This window comes from Desmodus rotundus, chromosome 7 (assembly GCF_022682495.2).
Source record: "Desmodus rotundus isolate HL8 chromosome 7, HLdesRot8A.1, whole genome shotgun sequence".
Classification (NCBI taxonomy): Eukaryota; Metazoa; Chordata; class Mammalia; order Chiroptera; family Phyllostomidae; genus Desmodus; species Desmodus rotundus.
Genome location: NC_071393.1, coordinates 2681360 through 2700992, shown reverse-complemented (window position 1 = coordinate 2700992; position 19633 = coordinate 2681360). Strand labels below are relative to the sequence as shown.

Here is a 19633-nt window from a genome sequence, read left to right as displayed (position 1 = left end):
GCGGGCGGAGCGGTGCGCATGCGTGCGGTCCCTGCTCCCCCGGGGCGGCCGGCCTCGTGCGTGCGCACGCGCGCTGTCCCCCGGAGGCGTCTGGGTGTGCGGAGCGCGCGCGCGCGCGGCTCGGAGGCGCACCTGTGAGGTGTCCCTAGAGGAGAGGGAGGGTGGGTGCGCGGAGCCCGCGGCCTGGGGCGCTTCAACCCCTCACTTCTAGTGAGTTCTCGGGCGGCCGGGCTGCAGTCTCTTTATTTCTTTTCTGGACCCAGGCGGGGGCGCCGGGAGGGGGGCAAGGGGAGCGGGCTCGGGTTGAGAAGGAGGATGAGTGGATTAAAGAAAAGAAAAACAGCCCATCACTTAGGATGGGCCTCGGGCTGGGGCCGGCCTCTGGGCGTCGGTGGGGAAGGTCAGAGCCGCTCCGCGCGGCCTGGCGGCCCCTGGGCAGGTCCCACGGAGGGCAGCCGGGTCTCGGGCCTCCGCGAGCCGGCGTGGGCCCGCAGTGCCGGCTGCGGGGAGCGGGGTTCACAGATGGCGGCCGGGTGCGCGACGCAGGCAGGGCAGCGGCAGCGGCAGGGGCGAGGCCGGGGAAGGCCCCGCGGGAGCCGGACTCCTGAGCCGGGCTCCATTGTTGTTGCAGCCGAGGGAAGGGGGAGCAAAACAGCTTCAGAAGCCCGAGCAGCCGCGCCTTGGAGCCTTTCCAGGCGGGTCCCCGGAGAGGCGGTAATGGCCGCGCCGTGGGAGCAGGCAGCCGGGCGGTGCGGCGGCGAAGCCTCGCTGCATGGTGGGCTGGTGTGTTTTTCAGGGCACCCGGCGTCCCTGCGGAGCCCGACGAGCATCCTGCGCAGGTGATGAGGGGCCCCTGGCGCCCCCGGCGCGAAACGCAGCCGCCGCTGGACGCCTCCATTGTTTGACCACCGCCCGGGCCGAGTCCCAGCCAGGTAACCCGGAGGGCAGCGCGGGCGAGCCCCCTCTCAACTCCTACACCCGAAGGAACCCTCCCCTCTTTCGGGACCCAACTTCGGTTCTCTTCCTGCCTCCTGCTTCTCCTTAACTCACTGTGCCCCCCACTCAGACATTTTTCCCACCCGGATCGGTCTCTGCCAAGTCACCTCGCGTGTCCCTAAAACTCAGCTCCTTTGTGAAACCTCCCGTGCCGAACTCAGTAGCTGGCTCTCTTGCAGGAGCCTGCTTGTTCCGAACACTTCTAGTTGCTAGTTAGTTTATTGGTTGTCTTGTCGCAACAAAGGAGACTAACTAGCTCCTACAAAGAAAAAAAATCTAAGCTATTTTTTTTTTACAGAAACATTTTGTGACTTTTAGACAGTTTATTGTAACAGGATCGAACTGTTTTTGTTTCTGTATTTTTTCTCCTTTAGATGGGGCCCCCAATTCCTTTGCAGATACGTAGCTTTTTAGAACAGAAAAATGACCTTGTTCCACCTACGGGTTAATTTAAATTTTTAAAATTAATTTTAAATGAGTAAAGTGGCACATTTTCTTTGTAAGCATTGAAACATCACCAAGATGACCAGAGTTGTTGATGACCAAGTTGCCCCGTGTCCAGAGGTAACACTGTTTCGTATTTGATGTGTGTCCTTCTAGATCTTTTAAAATACTTCTACGTGTGTGTAGGTACTTGCTCACCTTTGTTCTGACTACTGCTCGAGTACTGTTTCAAGTTTGGCAGGTAATGAATGGGTTAACTTATTTGGAAAAACTGCTGCCTCACGTTCATAGTTTGGGTCTGGGTAGACCGTGTTTATTTAGCCAGTTCCTAGACTGGTGGCAATTTAAGTTTTAACTTTATATTTGAAACAGCTTTTTTGTTGGTGGTTCTCCAGTGAGATGCAATTTAGTGAAGGGAGCACAAAACTACCCTAATTACAGAGGCCAGCACCTGTGATGCAGGTTCTCTCGGGGTAAGGACTCCCAGGCTGGGCCTCCAGCCGCCCGCCCTTCTGCCTACTGCTTTCATGTCCCGTGACCTTGGGCAGGACACCTAATGAGTCAAATGTCTAAACCTCAGTGTTCCTGTCTGTAAATGGTGATGACACCTGCTCCGCTCCTCAGAGCTCAGTGATGTGCCGTGAGCGAAAGTGCTCGGCAGGGTGTGACGTGGTAGAGCGGTGGATTCACTAGCCTTTGTGATGACCCAAAGGGGTTTTTTATTTGCAATGTAATTTATATATATATTTTTTGACCAGATGTATATATTATAGAATAATAGAGGTGGCCAACTTTGGATGCTTTTTGATTTGTGGTTTTGTTATAATTAATTTTTATCAAGTACTGTTAATATTATAGGCTTCTTAAAGAATATTTTACATAGCACGTTTTCCCTAGTCGTTCACACACCATAAAAAATAAGGCATATAGCCTGGGCTGGTGTGGCTCAGTGGACTGAGTGCTGGGCTGTGAACCAAAGGGTCACCAGTTTGATTCCCAGTCAGGGCACATGCCTGGGTTTTGGTCCAGGTCCCCAGTAGGGGGCGTGTGAGAGGCAACCACACACTGCTGTTTCTCCCTCTCTTTGTCCCTCCCTTCCCCTCTCTCTAAAAATAAATAAAGTCTTAAAAATAAGGCATATAAGTCAGTTGACTATGAATACAGATTCAGCAAGTTGAACACAACATAAAACAAAACTCTTATTCTAATATTTAAACCGCTTATTACGAGTGAGACCAATCTGCGTGTGGGTGTTCCTGTGGGGACAGCAGATGCAGGTCACCTTTCCTGTCTTCCAGTAAAATGGATTCTCACTGAATTTGTAGACAGTATCGGAGAGAGTGTAGCTATTTAAATATTGATTGAATGCTGTGATGGATATAATTTTAAGATGTAAGAGATGCAATTAGGGGCTTTGTAGATATTTTTCTTTCAGTCAAACATACCTGAGTGCTTGTAGTGTGGCCAGCAAAAGCAGCTTGTCCCTGTTTTCTGGAGTTTATAATCTGCGTAGAGGGGATCAGAAACGAAATAGTCACCCAAACGGCGGCATTGGCCATGAAGGTTAAGTAGCATAGGCCGCAAGAGTAACAAAGAGAACCACATTGGAGATTGTGGAGAGAGCGCCCAGGATAGAGTTTTCTTTCTTTCTTTTTTTCAAAAATAAGATTTCAGCTGAGATCTGAAGGGCAAGTAGGCGCTAGTGTGGAGTGAAGTGGGGGCTCATTTTCCAGGCAGGGGAATGGCACGTGGGAAGGCCCTGGGGGGACTCTGCCCCTTCCAGGTACTGGAAGGATGACTGCGGACAGGCTACGGTGGGTGAGGCAGAGAGGAGGCTGCGCGGGGCTAGGTCCTGCAGGGTGTTGTAGGGGAGACTGAGGCTGTTCTGTCCTGAGTGAAATGGGAAACCATCACAAGGCTTGGCTTTTAAGCAGAGGAGTGACCTAATCAGATGTTCACTAAACAGCCACTCCAGCTGCTGCATGCAGAATGGGGGGGTGCGGGGTGGAGAGTGGGAGTGGGGGCACTTGGTAGGCCCCTTCGCAGTCTCTCTAGAGGTCTGTTTAGACAAGGGGTGGACTTCCCCTTGGAGTTCCCATTGAGTTCAAGCTGCAGACTGGACTAAGGCCGAAGGAGATATCTTACTATTTTTTTTGAAAGTTCTCATTTTTATTACCAAAAAGAGGAATGAAAAGGCACTTTTTAATGCAAAAAGTACACATAAATGTTAAACTAATTTTCCACACTATACTTAACAAAAAAGGAAGAGTCAAATTAAAAATGGAGCCGTTATTTAGCATGGTTTTCATAAGTGTTGTCAAACAGTACTGTGTGAAGTAAGAGCAGGGTGAGGACCTGAAACGAAGAGAAAAGTGTGGACATTGTCGGCTAAAAAAGTTAGTAAATGAAATTCAGACCAAAACATTCAGGAAGTGAGTGGGCATACCATGCACATATAAAGTTCGTAGCTTTCTGAACACCAAAAGTAGCCTGGAAGAAACCAAAATGGAAAATGAAAACAGCTCAGATTATAGTGCAACGAAAACATAACACGTGTGGTAAGTCCAGCCCTATGGAGACAGCAGAGTCCCCGTGAGGGGCGTCGTGAAATAGGCTGACAGCGGATGGACTGCGTTCTGGACGCTTCAGCGCAGGACGGACCAGCGGTCGGGGGAGCGTGCCAGCGAGCGGGCCAAGCCCCGGTGAGCGCCAACGCTGTGGGGCGCGCTTGTGCACAGTGACGTCGTGCCGACCCTGGAGGGTCTGTACGCCCAGTGGGTCTGCAGGTCCCTGGAGCCATGCAGCACTGCGAAGCTGAACCGCGTGTGGGAGGGCAGTGAATGGCCAATCAGCACGAAGGTGTCCACACCATAAAGAAGAGAAAGTAAGTGAACAGTGAACACCTGGCGGAAGGGGTTCTTTCTGCTGAGGCGAATAGAGCGCAGGCTTTGCAGTCAGGCTTACCTGAGCTGGAGTCTTTTACCTAAGGAATGCAGTACCCGCCATTTAAAACGGGAGGGAAAGTGAAGTAGCAGGTCCTGGCACCTAGGGGCACTCATCCGTTACTGGTTAAATCATCGCATCAGACTGCATGAACGTGGAAAACTGCTTCAAGAAGACAGGGAAGCAGTACCCCCAGACTAAAAGCCTAATGACAAAGTAGGACAATACTTGTGACAAAAATAAATGAAGAGTTAATATCTTCAACATGTAAAGAACATGTACAAATCAGTGAGGAAAATGATGAAAATCCATGTAAGTGATTATAGGATGTGGACAATTTACTGGATAAAAATATAATTTATTAAACATTTGCCAAGATGTGTAATCCCACTAATGTTCAAATAATTTGTAATCACCCCTACAGAAAAGTAAGTCTATTCTCAATGGCAGTAAAACTAGAAGACATTTAAGAACACAACATAAATGTACAAAGCTTTATGAAGAAAAGTAAAAAGCCTTTACGTAAAGAATTTAAAGTTAAAGAACTTAGGTGCATTTGAAGAATTTATCTAAAGTTGCCTACGCAATTGTGCAGGCGTTGCACGTGTCTGCTGGTGGGACGTCACCGTAAAGATGGCGTACTCTGCAAATTAAACCAGTGCCCATTGGAGTCCCAGGGCACATGGTTTTAGATACTCGATAAGTAGCTTGCAAAAGTCGCCGGGGGACTAAATGTGCCAGAATGGCCAAGAAGTGTTTCAAATGGAAAAATAGTGATGGGGTATTTGCTATACCGGGTAGCAAAACATACTGGAATGCCTCGGCAATGCAGACAGTGAGTGCAAGAACAGACAAATCGGGCCCTGGCCGGGCTGCTCAGTTGGTTAGAGTGTGGTCCCAGAACTCCAAGGTGGCGGGTTCGATCCCGGGTGAGGGCACACCCAAGAATCAACCCGTGGATGCATCAGTAAGTGGAACATCACATTGCTGTCTCTCTCTCTCTCCCCTTTCCCTCTGTCCAAAATCAGTAAATAAAATTTTTTTAAAAAGAATAGACAAGGTTGACACATGGAACAAAGCAGAATCCAGTAACAGACCCATTTATGTATAGGAATGTGACCTATAGTAAAGATAGTATTTTGAAACAGTTGGGAAATGATCGTTCCATATATTGAACAGGGATAAACATTTGGAAAGAAAGATCCTGCTTCCCCATATTCAAACTGAGTTTTATTTGGATTAAAGAACTAATTCACAAACATACCTGTAAAGTATTATAAGAAAATGTGAGAATTTTTTGTTGGAGTATATATTATATTGGAAAATACATTTTTAAGGTAGGCCATTTCGGTAAGACTAAGACCCAAAACTAAAAAGATTGGTAAATTTGACTGACCATTATCGAAGTTGATGTTTCTGTGTGGCTGGCAGGGAGAAGAGGTGTACCGTGTCACGGACACACAGGACAGTAGATTGGACACAGCGGAGAAATGAGTGCGAGACGAGACCTCAGAAAGAGGGGAAGTGTTAGGGCCATGAGGAGGAATTCAGTCTTACTTGGGATTAGGAAAATAGAAATTAAAACAACCAGATAGTTTTGGGAGGGAGGTGGGGACTTTGGGCAAAAATTAAAAAGATACTCAAGGATGTGGAGAAAGAGGCATGTAATACGTTATTAGGAACATAAAGTAGGTTCCTGTGTTTCCGATGACGATTTGGCAGAACCTATCAGACAGACAGACAGACACGCAGAAGCTGTGGTCTGGCCGGCACACTGCAAGGAGTCTGGGACACTCCCGCAGGAGAGCACAGGCCAGGTGGGCGACGTGCACGGCAGTGCCACTTCCCCGAGGAGGGATTGAAGGTGAGCGTGGCCGGGCGTGGCCCCACTGTGCGGTGGGCTGTTGTGAGGCTTTCACAAGGAGAGGCGGGTCTGTGTGTACCGGACACGGCCTGGGTGGGTGTCTGGAATACATTACTGAGCCCAGGAAGTGAGTTTAATTGATTTGTAAAAACGAAATTGTATGTGTGAGTGTTCTGGAGGAAAATAGACAAAGCCCCCGAAGGACGCGTGGGAAACACTGACTACTCGGGAAAACTGTAGCGGACACTGATTTTTTAATTTCACATTACAGCGAACGTTTACTTTTGTGATAAAGATGCCACAGTTTCTCACTTACCAATTTAATAAAGGCCTAAGTTTAGACGAAAAGATTATGGTCCCTAGTACTTACAAGGATATGGTAAAAATATCACTTGTGTTATATTGGATGTATGTATCAGAAGCCTTAAAAGATTCCTATTCTTTGATGTAGAGACAGTCTGGGGCCAGCAGAGGGGCGTTTTTCAATGGAGGAGGCTATGCACACAAGACGTCTGTGGTGGGGTCCTTTTAAAGGGTGCGTTTGCAGGCTGACGGCGTTACAACTCATCCACTGGGTAGTACGTGGCTGTTAAAATGTTTATGGCAATGTCAAGTGGGGTAAAACCAGGATGTGAGATTGCATACATGATATGTTTAAAACTGTTACGACTTTTAACAGCTCTCCACAAGAGACTTAAGGATGGGAAGTTGTCCAGAAGAAATTAACTGAAAATTGTAAAAATTGTGTACATTGGGAGGTATGATGTTGGGTGATTTTTAAAAATTTGCTTTTTTTGCATTTTCCAAGATTATACGTATTACATTTATAATGGAACATTTAGTTTTAAAAAGTACATTATATCTAGGACATATGTGAGCTACAGATTTAAAAATAGATCTGCCCTATCATATCGAAGTATACTCTAAAATGTACTCTAAAAACTAATATCTAAACATTTTTGAGTGGAGCAGTTGGAATACGTTTGAATGAACTTTTACTGCTTCCAATATTTGGAGGAAAACTGCTTCTTAGCAATATGCAGAATAAGAATCGTTCTTGTTTCTAATTTTATACCTGTAGAATAAATGCAGGAACTTAAACATGGGCACGGGAGTTCCTAGTTTGATTCTTGTTAACTCACTGTGTTTCTAACGCACAGAGAGCAAGTCGGATTTAACAGAGCCCTTCAGGGTGAGTAGGGGTAGCCCGCTAGGCCGGGGGCAGGAGCATCGAGCACATGTGATGGTGCAGGGCCTACGCAGGGGTCCGCACAGGGGAGCTCAGGGTCCCTTGGGGCATGCAGTGTAGGTGAGGTCAAGGAGGTTACGAAGGTATGAGGACCCACTCCTCCCCGAGTGTAACTGTGGATCCACAGTAGGTAGCACTGTGAGCGCAGCATGTGGTTTAGTGGGCGGCAAGGCCGAGTGTGTGCTGTGGAGGGGAGATGTCAGAGGGTGTGTAAAACACCGTCGGACGGGATCCAAATTTATGGGTAAGGGTGGAAGTCAGGGAGACCATCCTAGAGCGAGTGGTGTCTAAGGTGAGGCGTGAAGGCAGATGCAGCAGAAGTGGGAAGGCCTGGAGGTCCAAGGAGCACAGGAGGAGGAGGAGGAGAGGGTTGTGGTTGGGGCCGAGAAGCAGACAAGACCAGGGAGTTGGAGAAGTTTGGGGTGGGCAGTGGCGAGAGATAGACCAGGAGGGGTAGGAGCAGACGTGGTTCAGAGTTAAAGGCCGTGCAAGTGTGGGAGCCACGCTGGCATCACTGGGCCACTGAGCAACTTTGAGCCGGGTAATAACCCGTTCTGCATTTTAGAAAATGATGTTGGAGTAGGTAATGGATTGGGGGGGGCAAGACCAGAGGCTTCTGTAGTACTTGGTGGGGAGGATGACGACAGCTGATTTGCAGCCGAGACGGAGGAGGTGGAATGGGTGGGCCCGAGGGCAGGCGGCCCCAAACTGCAGTGGGGAGCACAGGGGGCTGCGGTGGGTGAGCTGGCAGGTCGGGTGCCGGGTGCACGAGTGTAAGGAGCGTGTGGCCGTGGAGAGGTTTGCGGAGCCGGGTTTCTGCCGCACTCTCACTGTGCCGTGTGAGTGACTAGGTGCTGTGCACGAATCCATCACTGACCTAGACGTTTTCTGCGTTTTTGTTGGAGTGTAACTGTACATCTCTAAATCGTTTCGGGCTGGAGGATCTTTGTCTAGCTTAGTGCCTTTCACACGGAGTAGTTTAAGACCGTGTAACCCTGGCTTTGGGGGACTTCGTGACTGTTTTCGGCGTTTATCAGGCTACACGCTGCCTCTCCGGGCAAGTGGTGGAGGTGTCTGGACGAGCTGGGGGTCCTGTGCTGGTCACCCTGCTGCCAGAGTACTTCCGACCGACCGGCCCCTCCCATGGAGAGACAGGCCAGCGCAGAGGCGGAGGCGGAGGGGCGGCCTGTCTCCACGTCCGTCTGGAAGTGCCCACCTGGCCGTTAGCAGTTGCCTCAGTCCACTCAGGCTGCTGTAAGGAACCGCCGTAGCCTGGGTGACTTAGACAACCGACACATGTTTCTAGCAGTTCTGGAGGCTGGGAAGGCCAACGTCAGGGTGCCGGCAGGTCCCTTGTTTGGGGAGGGCCCCCTTCCTGCTTCGTAGATGGCTGTCACCCTGCCGCGTCCTCACGTGGTGGAAGGGGTGAGGGAGCTAGCTCCCTGGGGTCCCTTTTCTAAGGGCACTGATTCCGTCATGAGGGATCTGCCCTCACGACCTAAATGCCTCCCAGAGGCCCAGCCTCCTGTGACGCGTCACATTGGGGAGCAGGTGTCAATGTGTGAATGTGGGGACAGAGATGTTCAGTCTACCGCAGACCTGTGGAGACTCGGAGTCCTTCATGGTGCCCTCGCCCCATGGCCAGTGTGGAAGCCGCGGGAGCGGGGGAATGGGGCGGGCAGAGTGAGGAGACGCCCAGAGCAGAGCTGGGGCCCGGGCGTGCCCCAGGGTGAGGGAGGGTGATGCACCCGCAGGAGAACTCACTGCAGAGGAAGGAAGATGCCTTCAGCACCGGGTGTCTGGCTGACAAAACACACTCAAAATGCTTAGTGCCAGGGCTGTGGAGGAGGCCGCCATGACATCCGGGCTGGTTCCTTGCCCCCGGGGCCTGAAGTGTCCGGGATGCGGGAGAAGTCGGGCAGCTGGTCTCGGCTCTGTCTCTCCCGGGTCTGTGCGCCCGGCCGGCTCACCTGAGACCCAGTGTTTCTGCCTCCCAGTCGAAGCTCTCGGGGAAGAGACTGACCCCACTTCGATCCCGCGCTCACCATCCTTCAGTTCACTGTCGGAGGGCCTTTGGGGCAGACTTGCCCGGCGGTGTGCCTGAGCCCGGCCTGGGGTGCTTGTGAGGGGTGTCCTGGCGCCTGAGCGAGAAGCTCCGACAGTGGGCAGGGCTGGTGGCTTTGTATGGCCCAGAGCTGTGATAAAGGGAATGTACGAGGTTTGGCAGGTCCAAGTCATCTAGCCTGGGTTTAAAGTATGAGCACGGTCAGTCCGCATGGAGGAGTCGCAAGACGGACAGCCAGTGGCTGTGGAAGATACGCTTTTGTACCTGGAAGAGAGGCTTTTTTTAAATGAGAGTTCACTTTGGTGGTGTGTCAGAAGCACTCAAAATTAATTTTAAAAAGCAGTCATTCGTATTGCTTTCCTAGCAGAAAAGCATTTCTGCATCTTTAGTCTGGATGTGGGGTGTGCACTGGAACATGCAGTGTCACCTGATAGAAGAAATGCAGTAAAGCTGTCCTAGTGCTCATTTATTTTTCATGCCCCTGCAAGTTCAAGTTCATAAAATAATCATAGCTCATTTCCATGGTCTTGTGGACCGGTCTTAGGAAGAAGCCCTAGTAGCCAGAGTAGACCTCTGTTCCGAAGATTATAAAGTCTGCCTCTTAGGTGAATGATGAAACAGTTCATAAAAATAATCCAAACTCCTTTTCCTCTGTGCAGTGAGCCCCGTTACGCCCTCTGCTTTCAAAATCGCTTTTAGTTGCGCAGTTCAGACGTGTGTAGGATTAATCCGCGTGGGGTTTGAGAATATTTCGCTAATTCAGGGTACTCGGCATCAGCTGGCAAACACTAAGTCAGGCTTCTCAGTTAAACAAAGTGCATCTTATTACTGCATCTCCGTATTATGAGAGGGTTAGGGCCTCGTGAGAGGCGCCAGACTCACGGTCAGACTCAGGGAACTTGCAAAAAGCAGCTTGTACAAATCTTCATGATTTGAGCCCACTAGTTAGAGGCAGCAGCCCTTGTGCAATTCAAGTGCAGACACCACCCGTGGGGGTTTCCGAGTGGGTGTCCAAATGAGTGCCCTCCAGGGGCCTTGAGAGCAGTGGGAACAGACCCCTGCAGGGGTCTTCTTCAACAGCCAGAGCAAGACCCAGTGGGCTTGCCACTGGAGCTGCTCTGGGTGTCATCTGGGAGCTGAGGAGAGCCACCATGGCACTCACGGGACACTGACCGGTCTCTCTGGTCTCTCCCGGGGAGCAGGGCTCTGCCTGAGATCAGCGCCCGCCCACCACTAAGATAAAGGGTAAAGACGAGGCCCTTGGGTGTGGCCAGGAGGAGCTTGGGGGTGGTGGGTTGAGGGCTCAATGGGAAGTGAACTGGTAGAAATCTGGAAAGTAGAGAGGCCTGCATGGGGAAGATGGGGGAGAAGGGCGAGTGACAGCCCAGGAGGCGTAGGGTTAGCTGTTGCTGAGAGGAGAAAACACGCCGAGGAGAGATGTGCAGGGGTGGGGGAGGAGGAGACAGCTAGCTTTAAATAAAGTTCCCAGCTTGGGATGGTGGTTGGGGAGGGGGGTGCCTTTTATATGAACTTGGATTTGGAATGTGGTGAATGGGTGTTTTTGAGTTTACTGTGGGATGGGAGGGAAGTGTTCCTGCAGGCAGAGGGAAGTACAGGCGCGAGGATGAGCCTAGTTGTGAGAACGTGGAATGATCGTTGTGGAAATGGTCCCCGTTCAAGCCCAGCAGGTGGCTGTGCCAACACACGGAGTCCAGACATAGACTGTGTTCAGGAAGTAGAGGTGGAAGAGAGGCCCCTTGTCGGTCAGGGGTCTGAGGAGCAGTGAGAAAGTTCAGGGAGCAGAGGACCGAGGAGTCCAGTGTAGCTGGGGATCAGAGTCAACGAGGACAGTTGCACATGGCGTGGCAGAAGCGAAGTAAGATGGCATGTTTGGTGCGGGAAAGGGGTGGGAACAGGTGCTGGTGTCTGCTGGGAAGGCCACAGGGAGGGGGAGGGGAGTGGACTGGTCCTGGCTGTGCAGGTCAGCAGACGAGCCAGGGGACAGATGGTGAGCTGGTCTGTGCCAGTCAGAGCAGAGCCGTGATGACAGTGGCCACGGAGAGAACTTTGTTCGCTTTTCCCTTCTTTAGGCATCCTTGTCTCGGGTGTGAGATTTGAACTGTGTGTAGTTCCGGTTCTGCCTCCTCCTTTGCTCAGATTGAGAACCGGAGGGAACGGAAGATAAGGGTTCAGTCTGTTCGTGAGGTCCCAGGGGCGCTGGCCCATGGAGCGGCAGTAAATGGCCAGTATCGATGTGTGGTTCTGACGGGGGTCAAAGTGAAGTCCTTAAATGTGCACAGGGCAATTTGCAATCCTGAATAACACTTTTCTTTCTTTCTGGCAAAACAAGCAGGGTAGCTAATAGTTGTTCATTAATTTAAAGTATTTCATTAAGAAGAGAAAACGGACCTCAGTGTCAGAAGCACTAAAGCGGTTTGTGTACGTGGGGGGCGCGCTGAGTCCCACCCTCAGGCCGCTCGGTCTCGCTCAGTGGGGTGCAGTCTGAGGTGCAGACTCACACGGGGTCGGGTGGGCAGGTTCCGGCTTAAACTCGAAGGTGTCCCCTTCTGCGAGACTGGGAGGCCCCCGCACTCTCCTCCCTGGTGGCCTTCACTGTGCCACATATTAAACATTAAAAGCGCACCCAGTCCCCCGCGAAATGGGTGCGCACAAAGCCGAGCTCTGCCTGTGGGGAAGGTGCGCCACAGCGGAGCTGAAGTAACAGGCAGTCGGTGCTGCTCCTCTTGTGAGGAGCAGAGGCGCTCAGACTGTTTAAGAAGCAGGGACAAGGTGCGAGGACGCTCACGGACCAGAGCACCGCCAGCGACGCAGGCGTCTCCGAGATGCGCCACAGTCTCTCCCGTGGGCAGTGGGGTCTCTCGGCGTCTCTCCTGTGACGTGGGATTGCTGTGATCCCGGCGGCCTCTCCAGTTCCGCTCATGTCCTGACCTTTCGGCGTCATCCTACACAGCTGGTCACCTTCTCGGCAGGGAGTCGGACTCTGTTATCGCTGCTGCTGCTGTTACAAGCCACCCCAGCGGTCACTGATAGGCTCTCGGGTCAGGGCCCGCACTTGGTCTGTAAGCTGCAGAGAGGAGCCAAGTGGTCCGGGGTCCCCAGCAGTAGGCTCTGCGGGCTAGCAGGCGCCGTGATCGGCCGGTGTCGTTCAGTAAGGAAGAGACGTCCTGTCCCAATATCAAAACCACTTGAGATTCTTCCAGAGGTATTCCTGCCCTTTAAAGTACATGCCATTTGTCAACCCTTTGTTCCCACAGAGAAACTAAAATCCTTAAATACACAGGAACCACTTTCACTTCTCCACATTCTTCTGTGCATTGGGTCTCTGATGCCACAGGGCCGCTCGGTAACCGGCAGGGCTGTTTCTCCTGCCAGGTCTTCCTGCTGGGCTGACTCTGGCTGCACGTCACTTGTCGCTCACGCACTTGCTTTCCCTCGAGGTCTGGGGAGCTATGTGGACACACAGCAGTTCCGTGCTGTCCCCAGAATGACAGAACTTAGGGGAAAAACTCGGTATCCCATCTGAGAGCCAAGACAGCAGTATTCTGACATCCAGTTCCCTTACTGTGTCATCAAATGTCCCAAGGAAAAGTCATGTTCCCCAAACTGAAAAATAGATCTTGAAATCTATTCCCAAGTTACTCTTAGCAGTTACTGAAAATTGTGTGTGTGTGTGTGGGGGGGTAATAGATGGAACAGCTGAAATGACAATACTGGTAGCTTATCTTTGTTGGGCCCTTAAAATTGTCCAGGCACTATTTTAAGTCCTTCCCATCCTCTGACTTGCTTAGTCTTAAACTGCCATTTGCGGCTGTCTTCCGTGGTCGGGTGCCTTCAGGGTCTCCGTTCACGCTGTCCCTGCGTTTGCGGTGAAGGCGGCACTGCCGGCCTGTGGGCAGCGGGGTCTGAGCCTGACTCGGTCTGCTGCTGCACCTGCCGCGCCGTCAGCGAGGCCAGCAGGGCTGGTTTAGACGCCCGGGGCCCAGCCGATCTGAGACAGTCACCCGGTGTCCAGCACTTGCGGGTCGAAAACTCGGTGGCATTCCGGTGGGGCGGGGGGGGGGGCGGGTGCGCGGCCTGCGTGAGTTTTCCCCTGGGGGGATTCTAAGGTGTTCTCACCCTCTTTGGCCTACATGCCTGAACCTTGTATATTTACTTAAGTCCTACAGTTGAGTGGGTCTGCCCTGTCTGCTGAGCTGGGACCCCGCATCTGTAATAGCTAGTTCCACAAGAGATGTGATCCTGAGTTCTCCGCGGTACAAACCTTCCACTTCTCTGCGTTTCTCAGCCGGCAGGACCCGAAGGCCTCTCTAGCCCTCCAGCCACTGCAGGCCCTGCCTCTGCCTCTGCCGCTGGCGTGTCTTGGGGGTTTTGACACCTGGCACTGTGGTAAGTTTTCCCCTTGTTTCACCGTTTTTCCTGCACGAAGCCAGTGCGCTTCAAGTCTTTCCAAACCGAAGCCATTTCTGGAGTTTCCTCTAAGCCCAGGCCCTTTGGGGCTTAGTGGTGCCCTTAAACGCTTGCCTCTTTCTGGAGAGAGTTCCCCCGACCCCGGACGACCTTCCTCATGGTTGAAGACAGCAGAAACCCATTCCTCTGCGGCTCGGTGTCCAGTGTCCCTGGAGCCGCTGGTCAGCGCAGCCTCTCCTGCCGGCCCCGCTGTCCTCTGCTGCCTCAGAGGCCCCTGCACCGGAAGCCGGGTTCTTGGACTCGTGCCGTCCAGCTTTTCCCCATTGTTCCTTTCTTCACTGAGATAGCAAACTTTTTTTCACCTGAGTTTGTTCTCCATAACTTTTTGGTGTCTTTCCCTAAAACCTTAACTACAGCCTACTACTCAAGTGTGGGTTCCAGAAAGCATCCTGACCAGGGATTCTGGTGTTCTAGCAGCCTCTGCGCACACTCGGTGGTGACCACCGTTTGTTTCCAGTGCAAGTGCTTTTTCCTCTTTCCTTTGCATTTGTGATCATTTTTAGTGATTTCCCCCTCTTTAGCTTAGCTCAAGAAGAGAGCATATGTCTTCCGTAGGACAGACTTACTCATCCTCATTTGGTCACCGCTGAGATCCAGAGTAGTGGAGGCGAACGTGCAGTCTGCATCTCTCTACATGGCCCATGCACCTAATAAAGTTCCACGTCGTTTCCGTGCACATGGCTAGGCCGCCAGAGAAGGAAGAGCCCCATCTCCGGCCCCGGCGGCCCAGACGAAGGGCATTTGTGGGAGGCGCAGCTGTCTTCCTGATAGGCGGTGACCGTCCTTCCTCTCCTCTCTGCCTCTCTCTGGCTCCGTTCTCTCCTGGGCTGACTTGGGTGTCCCCAGCCAGCCTTCTTTAGCGTGGGAGAAAAGATCTCTGATACAGGTCAGGCAATTTACGGATTCCTGTTCGTGCCAATGCTTCCTTCGGTCCCAAGCTCAAGGTTATCACTAATAGAGGGGAAGGAGCCCTCCACAGGGTCTGGCCAGGTGGACCGACTGCTGCAGCAGGAGTTGGGCTCACAGGCCCAGGGATTAAGCAGTGCGCCTGTGCTTGCGCTTCTGGCTCAGCCCCACGCGCGCTTCCACCAGGAGTGCCTGGCAGTGAGGCTGAGACTGCTGGGCAGACTCAGTGTGTCTCTACGAGCGTACATTTCCAGAAGGCACAGATCACCCACCAGTGCCAGCCCTCCAAGTCAAAAGCCCCAACGACGAGTTCCGTGTGGTTTGGGGTAACCATGCTCTGGCCCTCTTGGAGACGGGGCGGTGATGAGCTTCTGCCTGTGCCAGTCCTGAATTCTAGTCACTAGGTCTTGTCACCACTTTCTTTATCTCCATGTGAATCTTCGGCTCTGGGAAGCGAGCTGCTCTTGCACTTATGCTTCCTGGGGAGTCAGCGTTTCAGGTCTCTGTCCCCTGTGCCTGTGTGCTTACGAGTCGTGAGTTGTGCCCAGGTGGAAGATCGCCAGGACCTGACGTGTTTAAGGTAGTCAGACTCATGCCGACGGAAGGCCGAGTGGTGGCTGCTTGGGGCTGCGGGAGTGGGGCGGGTGTTGGTCAGCGGGACGGGGTTTCAGTTTGTGAGAGGAAAAGTTCGAGAGATCTTTTCCACAATAATCTGAGTATACTTTTAACACTACTCAACTATGTGGTTAACAATGGTGAAGATGCTGAGTTTTGTCTTATATTTTTATCACATTTTTAAAAGTGCATTTTAAAAAATAGCCAGAATCTCCAGTCCCTGAGTTTTTGACCTGCCCGCTACCACAACACTGCCTCTCCTGGTGTCTCCGAGGCAGTCTTGCTGGCACCCACTGTCGGTCTCCGTCACAGCCTCCCAGGCTCGCTCTGGCTTTCCCTCCCATCAGTGGGTCAGCCAGGCCCGCCTGGGCAGCCTGCAGGCATTTCTGCTGCCTCTGCCCCAGGCTGGCTTATGCTTCCCAGTGTGTGTCGCTTTTTCCTCTTGGCCCAAACGGGGACTTTGTCCTCCTGGGCCGTACTGTTCCCAGCAGCAACAGCCGGAGGAAGCATGTTTAATAAATGTATCACCCTCACCTGAGAGGAGGGTCTTTGGAGCTCATCTCCCTGAGCCTCCTGTGTGGGTGCTCACACGCCACCCCGGCCAGTGGCTGCTTGCCCCAGAGCAGGGGGAGCCCCGGCCAGTGGCTGGAGGCTGGTCCCTTGAGGAAGGCAGATCCGGGCGAGTTGGGCCAAGGGCCAGGGCAGCAGGAGGCAGCCTGTGCTGTCCTCGCAAGTGCGTCGGCACGCTCTGGGTGTCCTGACTACGTCCCGCAGGGGTTCTCTGTTTTTTTCAGTCCCCCATCTGTGTTCCTCTTTGCTGAGGACAGAATGGGTGCCGAAGCCTTCACCCGCCCCCCACGCCCCGCATTTCGAGGGTAGGTCCTCTTGTCCCATTTCCTGGAGGAGTAAACTGAGGGTGGTGGTAGCACAGCTGGAGAGTGTCGGATCAGGTGCTTGAACCTGGGACTTCGACTGCCAGTGTGGCGTTCTGCCCACCATGTCATTACGATCCCTGATGCTCACACGGTCACCCGTTCACTAGCGAGCTGAGGGGCCTCGTGCCAGATGTGGTGTGCACTAGGCCCCTCCTGGACGCTCTGCCCGTGACTCGGGTGTCTCTGCGCCGTGTGCGAGGGCCGGGAAGAGAGCCATGGAGTCCGGGCCGAGGACGCGTCTGTGCAGCCAGACGTGCTCTCAGACAGTCCTGGGGGCAGAGGGGGAAACCTGCTGGGCAGAAGCAGGGAGCGCAGGAGCCAGGCCCGTGGGCGTGAATGCTGAGCTTCCTCTGCCCCCAGGAGGGGCCCTCATTCCAGGGAGACGGGTCATAGGGTCTCAGGGAGCCTCTGCCGGGGAAGCGACATTGTTGGCAACGGAACGGGAGTGTCATGCACTAATTACAACAAGGGCACCGAGGAAACTCCTATTTACTTAGCCGCAGCTGTGCCATGGGCCTTCCGATAAGCACTTTCACATCCATTATCTTCTTAATTACGGGAGCAAAACCTAGTAGACATGACTATCTGTGTTTTTCCAGATCAGCTCGAGATTAGTCACCGTCACATGGCCAGTGGCGGAGCCGAGGTCTGCCCGTGTGTCACCCCGTAGGCCATCCTGTGGGTGGACTTGGCTGAGGGAAAACGGAGGGCTGCCCACCCACGTCACGCTTTGTCACTGTAATAACTTCTGCAGTGGCCCTTCTCGGACGCGGGAGGAAACCTGGCCTCGCTCCCTCCAGACTCTCCCTTGCCCTTCTCTGGCCCCGATTTCATCATCTCTGTGGTGATTTGTGGTTGGAGAGAAATCAGACACGGCCTCTTTTGTCTTTTTTCCCTGTCAGGGGTCACTAGGCCAGGCCACTCGGAGAACAGAGGTCCCGGGGACGAAATGAGAGCAGCCCTCGCCCCTGTGGTTCACGAGGGCCCAGAGCCCCAGCCAGGACTCCTGTGCGCTGGGCATGTGTGCGTGTTGAGGTGGGGTTGAGGAGCTGGAGGCACCATCTGGGTGTATCACTGAGACGCTGCTTAGACGGCAGTGAGGCCAAGCTAATGGCTCTCCAGGACAGGGGTGCTGTGTGAGCACCTGAACGGGCCTTGGGTGAGGAGGAGCCTGGAATCCACTCTGCAGCTGGGCGTGCGGGTGGGGGGCTGTAGACCCAGGGCTTAGGGTGTATGCTGGGGCCACGGTACATGAGACCCCTCTCGGCCTTGACCAGCACCACCTCCCCGGGACTGGAGTGAACCTGGGACAACGAGGGAGCCTGTGCCCACGTGCTACAGAAGCACCCCCCCCCCACCCGTCCCCAGCACTGGGGCCTCCGGGCACTGCTGCCTCTGGGCGCTGCCAGCCAGGGCTGACAACAGAGCCTGAGGAGTAGACTTGCTAGAGTCCCCAGTGGCTGCCTGTGAGTGTTCGGGAAGGCCAGGCGGGGCCTCCTTCAGAGGCTCTCTTGAGAGCCAGCCACCAGTGTGCGAAGCTGGAACCATTCAGGGGTGGGGGGGTTGCGCTTCCCTGTGACCCGTGACCATTGAGGGGGGCTGTAATGAGGAAACCAGCTCTGTGTCTGGAAGGGTGGGGCACTAGAACAAGTGGGGGGACTGTGAGGGGCCTGTTTGGGACAGGAGCCTGCCCCCAGGAGGGTGTCTTCCAGGCCGCCCAGGTCTTCTGTCCTAGGGCTAATGGGGTCCCACAGTCCTGACAGCACATTACCAGTCAGCACTCGGGGCCACTGGCCGAGCCAACAGATGTGCCCAGGGCCGCGCAGCCTGAGCAGCTGAGTCTTCCCGACCCTCGTGTGTGCATTCTCCCTTGGACTCATGATGGGGCTGTGGAGGTGAGCGAGGAGGCGGATACTGCCTCTGTGTACCCAGGTCCCCCCGGCGGGCAGGGGATGGTGTCCTGGAACAGGACAACACACTCTTAGCCCCGGTCCTTGGCAGCATGCAGGCACCAGGGACCTAAATGGCTTCCCCATGACTGTGTGTGCCCAGGCCACAGGACAAGGCCAAGCAGAGGCCTCACTTCCCTTGGAGCTGGACTGCCGCCCAGTTAATGTCTGATGATGTTGATTTCTGGGGCTTCCTGCTAATGTGTGATGGGGGGAGTTCCTGGCCAGGCTGGCAGCACTTCCATGTTCTCCCCCATGAACAGGGGCAGCCCTGTGTCTGGGGAGCAATGCAGGACAATCGCGTGGTGTCCGACCTGGGAACTAGGCCCTGCGAGGGCACACGGTGGCCTGCTGCCCATGGGGGTTTCTGAGCCCCGCATGAAGCCTCTCTCTGGGTCGAGCGCTTTTCTGCCAAGTGTTTGTCCTTTAGTCTGCTCGTGTGCAAAGGTTGTCTTTGGAATTACTTTGGAGAAATTTAGGGACATGGTCTTACACAACGACCGATGATAGAAGCAACTCATGTTAAGTAAGTTCATCTGACAGTTTGTTCACATCCTTTGAAGCTTTAAAAGGGAAGTTGGGTTTAACCCTGGTCATATGGCTCAGTGGGTTGGAGCGTCGTCCCCTGCACCAAAAGGTTGCTGGTTCAATTCCTGGTCAGGGCCCATATCTAGGTTTCAGGTTCCATCCCTAGTCGGGGTAGGTAAGGGCAGCCACACTGTTTCTCTCTTTCTCTCCCGTCCCCTCTAAAATAAATAAACGTGTCCTAGTGTGGGGATTAAAAAAAAAGTGGACATAAAATGGAACCTCGACCCCTTTCTGGGCTCTGGACCCTTGCGTACTTTAGCCAGCGAGCGTGGTTAAGGACCCCGCGGAGCGCTCTGTGCGTGTGGCTGCAGGCCGACACTTGCCCTGATAGAAACGAAAACTAAAATTTTACAGAAGTATTTATTAGCTGATTTATTTAAAATTAGTAGATGTTGACACAAACGACATTTTTATGAAAAACCGCTATTTCTAAAATAAAAACTGAGTAGGAAGAGTGGCAGTACTTACACGTTAGCAAATGCCGTTAACGGGGTGAGGCCTAAGACGCCGGCTCCTGTGTGCAGTCTCTCGCAGTCTGTCATTGGGTGGAGGCCTCGCCCAGACTGCGCACGAGCGTGGGGGGTTTGGTGG

At 53.3% G+C, this 19633-nt stretch overlaps 1 protein-coding gene across 6 annotated transcripts in view; it reads left to right on the top strand.

The window, feature by feature from the left end:
* ZNF664 (zinc finger protein 664) overlaps positions 1-19633 on the top strand; it is a 32225-nt gene that overhangs the window by 609 nt on the left and 11983 nt on the right. For 2 of the 6 annotated variants that reach the window (XM_053928425.1, XM_053928421.1), the window contains exons 1-3: positions 57-210; positions 797-932; positions 13868-13968. The gene's annotated coding sequence lies outside the window, so the exon portion shown is untranslated. Of the gene's footprint in view, positions 1-56; positions 211-796; positions 933-13867; positions 13969-19633 lie in introns of those variants that run through there. The other 4 variants (XM_053928424.1, XM_053928422.1, XM_071221859.1 and 1 more) reach the window with 2 other exon arrangements.